This window comes from Micromys minutus (assembly GCF_963924665.1).
Source record: "Micromys minutus genome assembly, chromosome: 1".
NCBI classification, from domain to species: domain Eukaryota; kingdom Metazoa; phylum Chordata; class Mammalia; order Rodentia; family Muridae; genus Micromys; species Micromys minutus.
Window position 1 is genome coordinate 110,406,404 of NC_137969.1, and position 15,992 is coordinate 110,422,395.

Below are 15,992 nucleotides of genomic sequence, written 5' to 3' on the forward strand. Positions count from 1 at the left end.
TCCGCAGTTCCTGAGGTCTGGAGTAACTTCTTCAAGGTGTTGGGAGCAGGACATAGTTCTTGCTCCGCCGTGCTTTGTTCAAGCCCGTTTTATTTGGATGGAGATTGCTAGAGGCCAAATAGCACTTAAGCTTTCTCATAGCGCCTACTAAGCTACCTTCAGCTCAGAGTGTCAGAAGAAGTTCCATGTGACTCTTAGATTCTAACCAACACCTTCTTTGGTCAAACAGGAGGTAGTATAAATATGAACTAAATTAAACCATAACTATATACCAGCCCTTCAATCAAAAATAGTGTAAAGAATAGTTAAAAGAGAAAAAGCCCGAGCAACCAAATAAACAACTCCCCCTAAGCCAAAAAGCCAAACCAAACACAGAAGCATGCAGAATAGATCACCTATACATACTGCATTAGAGATTCATGTGTGCACATTTTTACGTACAGAATCTCTTTAACTTTACTTTTATATGCTATGTATATGCTACATGCTACAAACACATTTACTTTGTAGAGTCAATAACACATATAAAATGAAATATTTCATATGGAAGAATGAGAAATCAAAACTTTCCCATCCCAATGTCTAAGAAGCTTGCTGGGGAGGTCTCTGGGCATGCCCAAGTTAACACTTAGCCCACGAGGTGACACACTTTGAATGTTTATCCCTTGGTTACCCTCACATTCTCAAATTAACGTGAGACATTTCCATGAAAAGAAGGGGAAGGAGGAGAAAGGAACTTCGCAGTGGTTAATGGCTATTAACACTTAAAGACTATCCAAATCAACTGATTTATTTCTACAGCCAATTGTCACATGATACTTCAGAAATACTGATCAATATTTGCATGAAAATATTTAATTCTCATTACTCCCCCAACTGTAGCCCTCACTACGGACAGAAAAAAGCAAATGGACATTGTAAAAACTGAGTCCCTCGATCGCTCCCTAGCTTGTGAGGTGAGTGGTTCATTGTCATGCACTTCTGAATAATAGTGGATCATAATAATGCATCGGTACACCCCTACTCTAGAGTGTGAACCCAAGTGAGAACCAAAGTGAACCTTTTTATCTCATAAGTTGACCGTCTGAAGTCATTTGTCACAGTGATAGAAAGCTGACTAACACCTGTATCTCATGCTTGGCTGGCCTCCAGCCCCTGCCTCACACTACCTGAGAGAACGAATACAGGACATCCTGTTCAGAAGGGGACACAGGTGACTGAGGCGATGAACAGGAAACTCGAGCATTGGTAACCAACATACTCAAACCCATAATATCTTGATCTCAGCTCATTGTCATTGTTATTTGTTTAGAGGGGTGGTTATAGACACTTGCATTGCTGTCACAATTTCAGAGATTTCCAACAGAGCATTCCATCTCTAGTCAGCAAGAATGGGTTATCTGCTAATTGTAATAATAGCTTCCAGGCTTCCTCAGCAGAGCTGGTAGGACCTAACTCTAACGGGCCTTCTTGTTTTTACCTTAAAAGACTCACACCCATCATTAGCGGTTCAGTGTCTACTGACACTCACTAGACTGTGAATGCCCCCCCCCAACTCCCCTTCATTTGCCCTCCTGCACTATTATCCGGTGCTAACTGGCTGCTGAGTGTAAAAACACGTAGGTTTGAATTTCCTCCAAAAAAATCTTTTACAATGTTCCCATTCTGAAATCTGTTCCTGGGGGAGCTCAGCTGTAATCTGTCCATTCAGCAGCCAGACAATGGGCTCCCTTCTAGACATTGTGGGCACCAGGAGCTGAATGCAGCTGCAGCTGGCTGCTAGGGGGTGGGGGGGAATCATTTGTATCTGGTTTTAGCAGCCAGATTAGCACTTCTGCCTTCACATGTTGGGGGCTCCACGGTCTGGGATCTGCCATCCTTGAGAAGCCTATGATGTTCTTCATCTTTGTGTTTATTTCCAATCTAGTGAGCCATGGTGCCCAAGAATCAAAACTCAGCACCAGCAAGCATGCTGCCCTCTGCTCACTGGTAGTTACTACTGTTCATTTCTGCAAGAGCCTAAGACAGTGACATTCAGACTGCCAGAGTTGGTGACTTTGAAAGATTAGGCTCCAGACATTATCCTTCCAGTGACCTCCCCCCAAGCCAAACCATAAACTGCAGAAAACGGCTCCTAACAGTATCTCCCAGCTTCCAAAAGCTTAATTTTACTTTAAAAATTTCTGAACCAGGAAAAATCTACATATTTTAGATAGAAACATTAGTACAATAAACTCCCACTGAGTAGGGACCATGACCGTGACCATGAATCTTGTAAGTTTTGATAAATAAGTTAGGATATCTTTTGCAGAAAGCTCTTATACTAGAGCAAGAGGTTGGCACTGTCCCAACTCTCAGGAAGTTTCTTAAGCGACATGTGCCATGCAGATTCACGTGTCCTGAGTTTATTATTAAATTCAACGTGTATGTACTTAGGCTATGCGTGTATTGTTACCTTGTGTCATGTTATGCTATGCATGCACACCACCACATGCCTGTGGTTGTCAGAGGACAATTGTCGGGAGCCGGTTCTCTCTTTCCATCATGTGGATACCAGGGATCAAACTTGAATTACCAGACTTTGCAGCAAGCACCTTTACCTGCTGAGCCATCTTGCTGACCCAGTTTTATATGTATTTTGAAAGTTTCTCTTCTTATAGAGGCTAAGGACTTCTGAGATCAGATGTGGTGGAGGCTCACCATACCTTCTCCTCCCATGGGAGAATTTAACCTCATCTAATTACAGACATAAACTGCCTGCACACTTGCAGGTTTAATCACTAGCAGGTTATGCAACCCTAATTAAAAATAACTTTGGGAAACATAAGGCACGGAGTTATGGAGCACAAAGTTCTTCATCTGAAAACTCTAAAGAGTGGCTTAAAAAAAACCATTTAAATTTTCACTGGCTTGTTCATCACTTACAAAATATTGGCACAGAAAATGGGTCTGTTTTGAAAAGTGGTGCCTACAAGTCTCAGAGCCCGGCTGCTCCATTGTAATGTTCAGAATTCGCTGTTATGACATTCATATGCGCTGGGGACAATACCGTCTGTGACATTCCTTCCAAGAATGCACATATGTGGGCATGTGCATGTATACACACTTGCACACACACACACACACACACACACACACACACACACACACACACACACACACACCACACACACACCCTGCTTTCTAGGCAAACTGCTAAAGCCATGGATGGAGCCCAACCTGGACAAATCAAGGTGCCTTGTACCTCCAGGGTACCCCTTTCATGGTTCCCACCCAGCCTTCTCACAACTGCCAGGGGTATTTTCGGGAATCATATTACATCATACAAAGCTTCGTCACATCATATGTGGACCTTCAGACCCTTTCATGCAGTCTTGTTGTTTACGGAACACATTTATTGACACCAAATTGACAGATGAGGTTGTCGGCTGTCCAACCTCAAGCAATAATAGCCAGAATCATGCACTGTGTAGTATTTACTTAACTCTTGTTTGGGCCATTCCTCACATATCAGATATCACATCGGCATTAAGTCATTATATATAACTGGAGTTTGAATGCAGCGACCTGCAGGTTAAAAAACATAATCCTTAAACTCACCTTCCAGTGACATTTAAAGGTTAGCAGGGTTGGATAAGCTTATGGCACTGGGGCTTCATGACGGTGATGGTGGTATCCTAAGAAAGACGAGGAGTCTGAACTAACGTGCTTGCTCTGTTTGGCTAGGTGATCTCTCTAGGATAGTACAGCACTGGAAGAAGGCTGTCCCCAAATGCCCAACAGGTGTGAGAAGCGTGTTCTTTGCTTGCTGGCTTCAGGAACCATAAGATAAATAAACCTATATTCTTTATAAACCATTCGGCTTCAGAAATGGACTAAAAAATACATCAAGACTAGTATAAAGAGGCATATGGTGTGTTGTAATAGATTTAATAAACATGTAACATGGGAGTGGGTGCTGAAACTATTGAGCTATTAGCTAATAGACCTATTGTGGCCTCCCTTTCCCCCTCCTGACAAAATTGGCTTTTGGTTTTGCATCTCCCATTTAATCTTTGTTTGGCTACCTACTTAATATAATATTTTCTCTTCTAAATATCTTTCAAGTGCTTTTGGAATGACATCACTTGAAAGGTATTTAGAAGAAAAATACCCTTTTTTCCCTTTATACCACTATAAAATACCTCTATAAAGCTAACACAGTAGGTTCCAGCTCACATAGATATGCAGTCCTCTGGACGTTTGTTTATAGCGAGATCACTGTATTTATTGTTCAATGCCCTTTGGATGTTTTATTTTGACCAGTCTAAGCCAGACTTCAGACATCTAATAGTGACCCCTATGACTCACATGATCCTTAGATAATGAATATAAGGCAGGTCGGCCATGTTGTAAAGGCTCCACACTCTTTCTGTACACACCATGTGAGAACTGCTTCTCCTGAGCTGGTCCAGGAGGACTGTGCATGAATGTCTTAGGACAGCATTAGAGATGTGACTAGACTCAACAGTCTTTTCATAAACTGGCAGACTGACATCACCATGGTACTTGTTCTCACAATAGAGTTCTACAGTGCCCACTGATTTCATGTCTCAATTAAGCAACAGTCAGGGTATTTCTTTGGCACAGACACAGCTTGAAATGAAGGCTCTGCTGGTCTGATGGCTCAGTTTCCATGGGAGAGCTAGGAACAAGTACCAACAATAAATAAACTAGGTAAATGCTACTGGGACACATGGTTATAAGCTTGTCATGTGAAATTCTGTTCTGTGATAAACATCTGAGATATCTCTAAGCAAACTGGAATATTTAAATGTCAATTACTAAATATAAATCTAAGGACTCTTGGCTTCTTACATTCTATAAAAAGACCATATATGAGCCTATAAATAAGTGTGTTTTCATAAGTAGTTGGCATAGGAACAATCTGATTTTTTTTTCTGGGCCAGCAAGATGGCTCTCCGGGTAAAGGTACTTGTCATAGAAGCCCAGCATAGCGTCCCACTCCCAGACTTCACGTAAAGGTGCGAGAGGAGAAGCAACTCCATGATGTTATTCAGGTATCATGTGCATACATAATTTAAAAATATAAACCACTTTTTTTTTAAAGATTCGTTTTCTTTTCCAATCTTCATTAAAAAAAATCTGGGTGATTAAGAATGAAACTTATAATTAAATAAAGAATTAAATCCAATTTCCTTACTCCTCAATTTGGAAAATGTGCAGACTTCTTCAGTGTTACTCTAAGGAGGGAAAGAGGAGCCAATGGAAGCAGTCTGTGTGTGTCCAAGTAAAAGATCGATGTTTTCTGATGAGGAAAGAGATTTGGTGGTCAAATAAAATTTTATTCTTGTTGCTATTTTATAGCAGAGAGTGTTGAAGGAAGAAGTGGGGAAAAAGTTACAACTCTGAGCATTCGAGTAAAGTTTACAAAACTCAGACCACTCCCATAACTACCTGGCAAGCAAGGGCTACCTTATGCCCGCCGCTCCAAATAACCCCTAGCTTTTAAGTAAAAAGGAAACTCAAGAACTGGCTGAAAGTGGCAGATTTCTACAGAAAAATGCCAGGGACCAACTTCTTCCCGTAGTTCAGTCGGTCTTAATACAATGAGGCTTCACGGTTCTTACATGGCAGCTTACACATTAGTTTTGTTCAGTTAAAGATAAGAACTGTCACATTCATGCATAAAAACTACCACATCTCAGCAGGACAACCTGGGACAAGTGGTTTAGCCTCAGTGTGAAACTATTTCACTATCAAGCTATCGAGATGTAAATATGGTCACTGGTTTCACGGCATGCTATAAAGGTGAAATGAGCTAATGCAAGTACAATGTGCACGGTTTCTCTGATATCATTCGGGGCTGCTGTATCGTCATCATTCCTCAAGAAAGAAAAATGGCGGCTCATCCTCAGGCCTAGCTCTATACTCAGCTCCTTGTGAGCAGTCTTGGCATCGCTTCCCAAACTCAATTTTAGCTTTCACACCATCTTCTCCACACTCATTCTCACATAACCCAAAGACAAGTGCTGCCTAGACACGAGTGGGTGTAAACAACAGGAACTGGAGCCCAGACCACCTGCAGTGACAATTGCAGTAAGTTAGTGAACCTTCTCCTACCCACTTTGCCCTGGTCTTGTGATCACATCTTGTTTCCTCAACGAGCCATTGTCTCATGTCCCCAGCTGTGCTCAGTGGGATGAAATGCTCAGATTTACGACCCCTGTGCTAGAGGTCTTAACTCCAAACATGATTCTTTTAGCACTTTTATTATTTTTATTTTATGTGCAAGAGTATCTTGTATGCATGTATGTGTCCCATATGCATATCTGGTGCCCGCTGAAACCAGAAGAGGGCACTGGATATCCTGGAAGTGGAGGTAGTGATGATTGTTTGCTGCTATGTGGGAATCATGCCCAGGTCCTCTGTGAGATTAGCAAGTGCTTTTAGCCACTGAGCTATGTCTCTAGCCACAAATCCTATTGATTCTTGATTTTGAATTTATCGCATGATACAATGATACAATGCACTTTTCCACATATTTTAATATACTTACATGAGGTTTTGAGTTTATACTTAGGTTTTTCTTTTTGAGATAGTGTTTTACATTACAGCCAAGACTTGCCTCTAGTTCATAATCTTTTGGCTACTGCTGTCTGCTGAGATTACTATTTTATACATTTATTTGCATGCCCCCCCCCCCTCTCTCTCTCTGTGTGTGTGTGTGTGTGTGTGTGTGTGTGTGTGTGTATGTGTGTGTTCACTTCTAAGCATGCCAATGTACATATGTAGAGTAATAAAGGACAGTTGCAGGACTCACTTCTTCCCTTCTACCATGTGGGCACTGGGGATTGAACCCAGATCATCAAGCTTGGCAGCAAGCCCCTTTACCCTCTGAGCCTTCTCTGGTCTTACATTCTGGTATTTTAATCCTTCCATACAAAGACAGACCATCTCCTGGGGATAGCAACTGCTTAACTCTATACTCCAGGGCAACCAAAGGGCCCCCAGGCCCAGAACCATCAACTGTCACCTTCACTCTTGTCACTAGGAAGTGTTCTGGGGATTGATGTAAACCAGCTGCTTCCCCACCCCTGTGGCCCAAACTATGAGAAGTCCCAGGGAATATGGGAGGTTTGGAGAGAACCATCATTGTTTTTATCTTGGGCCGAGAGGCTCGAGTTGCTCCTTGCAGAGGAGGAACTGCCAGCCCAGAACTTGGCTTCTTCAAGAATCAGAGATTGCTGCTCTGCATGACTGTGGGCAAAATGCTTTCTGCAGATGTTTATATTTAATTTGCCAATCTTCCTAGTGTTCAGCTTTTCCCAAGTTAATATCGTTTCATTACTTTCTCTCTATTTGGAGCCCGGTTTTTCATACTTGTAGATGTCCTTACTTGATGCTGTTATTAATTCTTATAAGTCACAGTCCCGAAGCTATCAAATATTTACAGAGGATGGCTGTTTGTTTATGCCTTTCCAGTCCTTGTCATTTTAACATGCTCCATAGAACCATGGAGAAATCACCACCTGGACTTTTGGTGAGCATTTTCTGGTAATATTTTTTTTACTTTAATTACTTTTGTTATGCAGAATGTTTGAACTGTCATCCATTTATTTTGTTCTCACTGGTAGCCTTTATTAAGGAAGCCATGCTCTATTTATAGTGTTTTGGTTGTTGACTAAGGCCATGTTAATGTTTTTAAATTTTTATTTTCTTTATAATTATGTATGTGTGTATGTGTGTATCTGTGTAGGTATGTGGCTGAACCTCTAGGTGCTTCATAATTCTGTGTGTGTATGTCTATGTGTGTGTGTGTATGTGTGTGTGTGTGTTTATGTAGGTATGTGTCTGGACATATAGGTGCTCACAGAGGTCAGAAGAAGGTATTGGATTTATGGAGCTGGAGCTACAGATGGTTGTGAGTTTCCAACGTGGGTGCTAGGAATTGAACCTAGGCCCTTTGCAAGAACAGTATGTGCACTTAACCACTGAGCCATCTCTCTAGCTCTTAATTTTTGTAAAAGGATTTATTTTATATCTTTGCGCATGAATGCCAGCATTGTTTTATATGTACCATGTGTATGCAGGTTCCCACAGAGGTCAGAGGGTCTTAAATCCCCTGGAACAGAGTAAGAGGAGGCTGTGAGTTGCTTGATGTGGGTGCAGGGAAGAAAACCTGTGTCCTCAGCAAGAGTAGTGATTGCCCTTAACCTCTGAGCCATTTCTCTAGTCCTTATATGCTAAATTTTGTAACCTAGTTTTTTTTTCTGAGTCTGCTGGAGTGGATATGTCTAAAGAAGCTAGGTGAGATATATCATTACGTTTTTGTCCTCCTCTGGAGGGAGTTGGTTAAAATGACAGTTTCCATTTCTTGAAAGTTTGGCAAGGGCTGCTTTTCTAACGAAGAGATATTCTTTTGTATTAGTAATGGTTCATTACAAAAAGCTCTTGGAAAAACAAGTTGAGGGAAGGATTACTCTGGCTCATCATTTCCAACTGTGATCACCTGGCTTCATTGCTTCTGGGCCTGTGAAAGCCACAAGACCATGGAAGGGAGGTATAGAAGGACAGAGTGGCTTACTTCATGGTGAGGAGGAAGAGACCAGGAGCAGGATAGGAGCTTCCAAAGTGTCCCCAAAGCCACCTATATCCTGTCACCAGGCCCCATCTCCTAACAGCTTGCTTAGCTATGAACTCGCCAATGATCTAGGTCATTGGTGATGTCAGCATCTGAGTGACCAAAAGTACCACCAGTCAAGGACCTGCCCTTTGACTTGTGAGCCTCTGAGCTCATGTTACACCTAAACTACAACATCAGGGATGTTTACATATTGATTTAGCTCATTTAAAATCTGCAGGCTCCTTTAGGATTCTCATATCCATTTTGTTTAGCTATCCTTTTCTAGTAGCTATTGCCTTTAAAATCATAAAATTGATACAAAGTTGTACATTCTTCCAAAGCTGTTTCATTCATTTATTCAACTCTGGTGTCTTCTGACTTTTCCTCCCCAATTTCCCTAGTGACTATTGTTGACTTTTAGAAACGGAACTTTACCTTATGACTCTACATCCTCACTATTTCTCTCCTATACGCATTCTGTTCCTTCACATGCTTTCTGAAATTGAGTTTTAACATTAGTTTTTTTTGTATATGAACATTCTTGAGGCTGTGAATTTGCATGCGTCTCACAATAACAGCATGTACTCTTCTAATCAATTTGTTCTGAATATTTAAATTTCCATTATAATTTATTCTTTTGCCAATGAACCACTTCGAGGCTCGCCTTGAATTGCATATATAGTGCAATTTGTTGACATCTTTTATCATCGTTTGTTTTCAGGATAATCCTGTAGGTTTTTTTTTTTTTTTTTTTTTTGCTAACAAGTCTGGCTAGGGTGTGAGCTCAAACTGTTTGATTTCTTCTTTTTATTTTTGTGGCTTCTTTATGCTGAGAAGAAAGGTAAATTTTAAAAGCCACTCCTCCAACCTCATCGATATATGAAAACATGCCTTCCTAAGATCAAACTCCTTTGTAGTCAGAGGGCCCTTCAGAGAATGCAGTCCAAATTAATGTTGGAGATGCAAAAAAAAAAAAAAAAAAAACCACAAGCAAATGCCAGCTGGAATCAGAGAGGAGGCTCTTATACCAAAGAGCAATAGAAGACAAGAGAAAGGTAAGATTGTTTCAATAAAAACAGACAAGGTAGAGGGCAGGACTGTCCACACATTAGGTCTCTATTTAAATAGAGGTGAACTGCATGGTATGAAAGAGGAAGTGAGAACTCTTAAAAGTAAAAAAAAAAAAAAAAGATTTTTCAAAATAAATAAAGTCTCGTGTATATGGACAGACAACAGAGTCAAGCAAGTGCTCCACAAATCACTACCCAGAAATCGGGACGAAGGATGCAAATGAAAATGAAACCGCTGGACTCACTCCCTGGTCTGACTTGATGAAAATTCCACATTACAAGAGAAGAGAACCAAAGCAAGTAAAATAGAGAACTAAATAAAGTTTTCCAAAGCCAAGAACAGGCCTTCAGATGGAAAATGTCAAGTAGAGGCCAAATACACTGACTACTAAAGCTAAACAGCATGGAATTCGAGATCATTGGGGACACAGAGACTTTGCAAACTAAAGAAAATCCTCTAAAGAACAAGTGATCATCTCATTAAAAGTAACCCAGAATTTATCTGACTTCTTTAAATAATTCAATATGATTACTGGACCACAACCGCCAAAATGAAGTTCAATCCCTTCGTGACTTCTGACCGAAGCAAGAACGGCAAAGGGAATTGCAGTGCACCTCCTCATATCCGGAGGAAGATCATGTCTTTCCCTCTTTCCAAAGAGCTGAGAAAGGAGGATAATGTTCCCTTTTGGTCTATGCCCATCCAAAAAGATGATGAAGTTCAGGTTGTCTGGGAATACTACAAAGGCCAGCAGACTGGCAACATGGTCTAAGTGTGCAGGAAGAAACACGTCATCTACACTGAACGAGTCCAGCAAGAGAAGACTAATGGCACAAGTGTCCCTGTGGGCATCCACCCCAGCAAGGTGGTTATCACCAGGCCAAAGCTGGAAAGGACCACAAGACAATCCTGGAGGGGAAAGACATGTCTTGACAAGTAGAAAAGGAGAAGGGCAAATACAAGGAAGAAACAATGGAGAAGATGCAGGAGTAGGGGGTTGTATATGCAACTTTCATTAAAGACTGCTTAAGTTAAAAAAAAAAACCACTATTCAATACTAGAGGGCAATAACATCCTCAAATATGTACAAAAGTTCTTTAAAATCAGCAATTCTATATTCAACCAGACAAGGCATGACCAATAAAACCACAAAACGTCAAAGTGAGTTCAGAGATCAGGAATCTAGGGTTGGATGCATGCGCACGAAACCAAGGAAGGGTCTCCTGATGAACAACAGGCAAGTATGGAGGATGAACGAAAGGATGAATGAATGGATGATGAAGATAAAGATGTGAGCAGTCAATAAACATGCTGGAATAAAACCTAATGGGATCATAATGAAGGTGTTTCAGAAATATAGTAATAAGCAAGGCAGGAAACACAAGGCACCTAAAAGCTGTATGTGAAGAGAATAGTGATCATGTTCTGTGGTCCTCGAGAGCAGCATTGCATGGCCAATGCACTGCTGAGACTCTGCTGACTTATTTTAAGCACATACTATATTGAGGGGAGTGGGGATAGAGATGGAGGACACGGGTAAGGGTAGGAATAAATGATACAGATCTCTGAGGTGTCATAACTGATGTCACAACATGGGATGATGACCTCATTGGAAATCCGAAGAAGTTAAAATTCACTGTCTTGGATCAACGGTGCTGAAATAACAAGAGGCAGAACAGGGAAAAGCTGTGCTCACTGTATTACCTGGTATTTTAAAGCACATACATATGTAACATGGTAGAATTTAAATATGCAAATGGACAAGAGACATTATGCAAATTGAAGCATGGTAATTGACGGTGATAATTGATGAGTCTCTAAACGATGCTCCTACAGTCAGTCAGCTATTTTATTTAAACTGAAGATTAAAATATATTTTAATAACTAGGGTGCCCAAGATCAAGGTGGCATGTATACTTTTGAACAGTGATGTAGAATTTAAAGAAAAACTAACTACCCTCTGGGGCAGCAGTATGTCATTTGTGTCAGGTGACAATCAATAGTCTAGTTTTGATATAGCAATTTCGTTTGGCCTGAAAGAGATGAGGAAGAAGCACATAAAGATTAACATATATCAATTGGAGTCAATGTTTGGTTTAAATATTATATAAATTATGGTATGTCCATTCAGAGGGCTGTTCTCTGATCATTAAAATGAAAATTATTGAAGTTTATATAAAAAAGATTTAAAAATATAAAGAGGAAAGAAAAAAACAAAACTGTAGATCTGAGGATAGCTCAGGGGTAACATGCTCACCGAAAATGGTTGAGGTCATGAATTTGATCTCTAGCATGGACCCTGCCCCATCTCCCTCCCTCTGCCATCTTATGGGAAGGGCAGAGTTTTTATTTTTAGCGTCTGGACCAGCCAGAGCTGACGTGTGCTTGTGAAACTAAGAAATTTTAAAAAACAAAACTTAAGAAATAGTTTTCAGACAGTTAAAAAAGCCAGTAAGCCAGGAAAGCAAACAAAGGAAATGGAAAGAAGTGGGAGAAAGTAAGTGGGAGGGAGTGGGAAGTGAGCTTTTGATTGCTACAGTTTCTATCTGGAGAAGTCTCCAGACCATGGCATAGCAACAGAACGCTAAGTGGGGCTCCACAGTCCTGGTGAGTTGAAGCGCTGAGAGATGAGCTTCAGAGCAAGGCTGAGGGCAACTGAAGACAGAGCAGAGCAGCAGAGGAGAGAGGTCTATGAAGTGGTGTCAGAAAAACCTCCTGGGGTTTTAGCTGAGATTTAAAGCAGTTGATAATTTAAAACTAGACTATGGAGAAGCTGAGTAATTCAAATTCTATCCAGTGGGGGAAAACATGTAACAGTTTATAGAGACCTCAAAAGTCTTTAAAAAGCCAAACTAGCCCAGAAGAGAAATTAGCATAGAGCCACCCCAAATAGCATACAACAGAGTTAAGAAGGGTTATGGAATTAACTAATGTCTAGGAAAAAAGAAAATAAAATTAACCTCCCTCCCCAAAAAACCCCAAACAGCACACTCAAATGAATAAAATAAATGTCAGAATCAATACAAACACACCATATTCACACACACATAAAGATACATTCATGTGCATGCACGTGTGCGCACTTGCACTCGTGGGCACACATACACAAACACACTAGCATCACAGAGAGAAAAGGATCAAGGAACAAAGGAGAAATGGAAACTAGGTAGCAAAGAAAGCTAAATTGTTATTTATAAATTGATTAACTGATAAATATTGATAGTCCCATTAAAATGAGATGTCAATTGAAATACAGAGACCTATTCTATACTGTCTACTCTAAACAAAAGTGCTTTAATACATGCTTTTTAGACACTGACAGTAGAAAGCAAAACGCTGCATTAGTATTAGATAAACAACAACAACAGGAACAACTAAAACGTGTCATATATAAAGAACCCCATAACAATGAGGCAATTCCTGAAAATATTATCCAATAGTCCTGAGCAACACAGCTGGAGAAATACATTCATCAATAAAACAGAAAGAGGCAAACCTATAACTTTAAAGATAAATTTGTAGACATTGTCCAAAAAATGACAAAATCAGAACACAAGACACAGAAATAACCCTATCAACCGGGCCGACCCAAATCATTTAAAGGATCCTTTACTGCAAATTAAAAAGTACACATTCTTTTCCAAGGACTTGTGAGAAGTTATTTTACACGTGAATAAGGCAGGCTCTATTAGATTTGACATGGCTGAAAGAGTATATGGTATGTTTCGTGACTAAAATTTAATAAGTCAAAACAAAAAATATTTGAAAAAAATAGTTACATATTATCAAACAGTTATGGTTAATGTAAGTAATGAGCATATAAAGAAGTCATGGAAATTAAAATTAAATAGGAATTTAAATTGTTAGAAGTGGCTAGCAGTGAAAATGTAATTTGTCAATGTTGTGGGGGTAGGGTTAAGGGGTATGGCTCAGTGGTAGAGCACATGCTCAATGTGCTAACACAAGACATGTGTTTAACTTCCCAGGACCAAGAGAGAAACAAAAGGAAACTACAAAACTTTATATGCTTACATTATAGAAAAAACAGTGATGTAAGTTTTGCACTTCAGCAAAAGTGAAGAAGTAAAATCACACTGAACTCAAAATGAGTTGAGGGAAGGGAAATACTAAAGACTAGAAATGAGTGAGAAAGTATCAACATGGAAAAAATAAACCAGAGAGAGCCCGGTTAGCTCAAGTGACAACTCCTTATGGAAGCTGATCATGACTAGAAGAAACAAGTAAAAAGTTACTGGGGTTAGGATTCAAGGGAAACTTGTGAGACATAATAAGTACAGGTACCACAGACATCGAAAGGAGGCCGACTCCTGCAAGCAAACGTGTGCCACCTAGTTCTGCAGTGTACATGCAATGGACAAAAACCTTGAAAATCATAAACTATAAAACTGATGCAAAACAAGAATGAAATGAAAAATCTGTCCATCTGTGTGACAGCCTGCCTATCCATCTATCATACATCATCTATCTATCCAGCCATCCATTTATCCATCCATCCTTCCATCCATCCATCCATCCATCCATCCATCCATCCATCCATCCATCCATCCATCCATGAACCTACCTACCTACCTACCTACCTAGGATAATGAAATCTAAACCCATTGCATATAGAAAACCTCAGATCCAGAGGGGTCTACTGTAGAATTCTATGCTTGAAAAAGAAATATAAACACATTTGATCCAAACTTGTTTAGAGAAAAAGAGAAGAAAGAAACCCTTTATGATATATTTTATTATGTTGGTTTCAGTCTAGTAAAATCAAAGTTTGAGGAAAATGACAGATGAAGATCTCTTGTGAACGTAAGCATGAAAATCTTTAACAACTACTAATACATTCAATCCAGAATTTAATCTCATGGAAAAAAAAATCATGCTTACACTGGGAATGTAAGTTTAGTGAAACATACCTTGTTAAAAAGGTAGAAAATCAAGTAAGCACATCAAAGGTGAAAGAGACTTTTATAATATTCAATACTCACTGGTGATTTTTAAAGAAAACTTGTCATGGAAGGAGAATTCCTTATTAGACAATGCCTACAGCTAACTTGTGGCTCCCACAGTATATCATGAGGAAAAGATGCCATTCTTCCCGTCTTGGATTAAGGTTAAGGGAAGGTCTGACAGTCTGAACTCAGCACTGAGCTACATTTTAACATGTTCTTAAAAGCATCTATCTAGAATAAAGACAAAGCCAATTAGCAATTTTAACCCAACATTTTCTAACTTTATTATCACACAAGGTGCAGAGCACGGAGGACGTTATGCTAGGCTCAGTAGTCACAGTTTTGCAAGTCTAAACAAAAGGTTCAGTATTAAAATTCAGAACAAAGGAACATTTTTATCCCATGGAAACATCTTCACATTCTTTTAAAAGAACTGGTTATCTTTGAAAGAGAAAGCAGCGCACCCAAACGAGCTCTTGCAGGTATGAAATGCCAGGGGACAAACAGGGTCCCAATGCCTGTTATTTTTGAATAATTCCTTATTGTGAAATCAGTATAATTGCCATTTAATCGCCGACCGTCAAGTCTTTGCAGATTTCCACAGTAACAAACTTCCACTGGCAGCCTGTCAGCATAGGTCTTGTTTCTCCTTGGGAAAGTATTCAGATGTTCTCTATCTGAATCTGGTATGGATCTGGTGCTTAGCAGCCTTCATGCCTAATTTATAATATGCCTTCAATTATATCTACAGTTCCACACCAGTATGCTTGCCAGGAAAGTAATAAAATTAACAGCATGGCACTTTTTTTTCCAACAGGCCAAAGTAATTTATTTAGAATGATTGCAAGCCATATTTGTGACAAACTTTAATAGGTGGGAAAAAAAGTAGAAATTTATCTCCTTTGTTTTGATAGCATCATAAAATGAATTCTAATCACATTAGAGCCAGGCAGGCTGTGCCTCCAAAGTTGCAGGAGGAGGCAAATGATCCAGTTCAGACTGCCTTAACCACAGAGCTAAGAGGACATCAGCTCCTTTTTACAAGCTGGCTTCTCTACTAAATCCATCATCCATTCAGGAAGCAATAGGGGTCTGTCTGTCTGCACTTTAGAGATGACTAAAACAAGGCATGATTTGCATATAGATGCCCAATGTGTCATCACTGATGTCAGGTACTATACACTATTGCCACACCAGCACAGTTTGTGAGCCCTTTAAAATGACCACCGTTTTCCTGTAAGCACAGTTATAGATGTAGAAATTGTTTCCTTCCAAGGTGGTCTCATACGGCCTTGAACTTGCACACAGTTACCTTAGGCACCCCAAACAGA

The 15,992-nt window shown here is 39.9% G+C and overlaps 1 protein-coding gene and 1 pseudogene across 4 annotated transcripts in view; one reads left to right on the plus strand and one right to left on the minus strand.

The window, feature by feature from the left end:
* The window catches only part of PHACTR1 (phosphatase and actin regulator 1), a gene marked incomplete at its 5' end in the record, with an annotated part of 446,140 nt that overhangs the window by 135,527 nt on the left and 294,621 nt on the right, over positions 1-15,992 (minus strand). The window lies entirely within an intron of this gene.
* On the plus strand, positions 10,248-10,690 carry LOC308413677 (large ribosomal subunit protein uL24-like; annotated as a pseudogene). The gene has a single exon. The product of its transcript is annotated as a large ribosomal subunit protein uL24-like (transcript).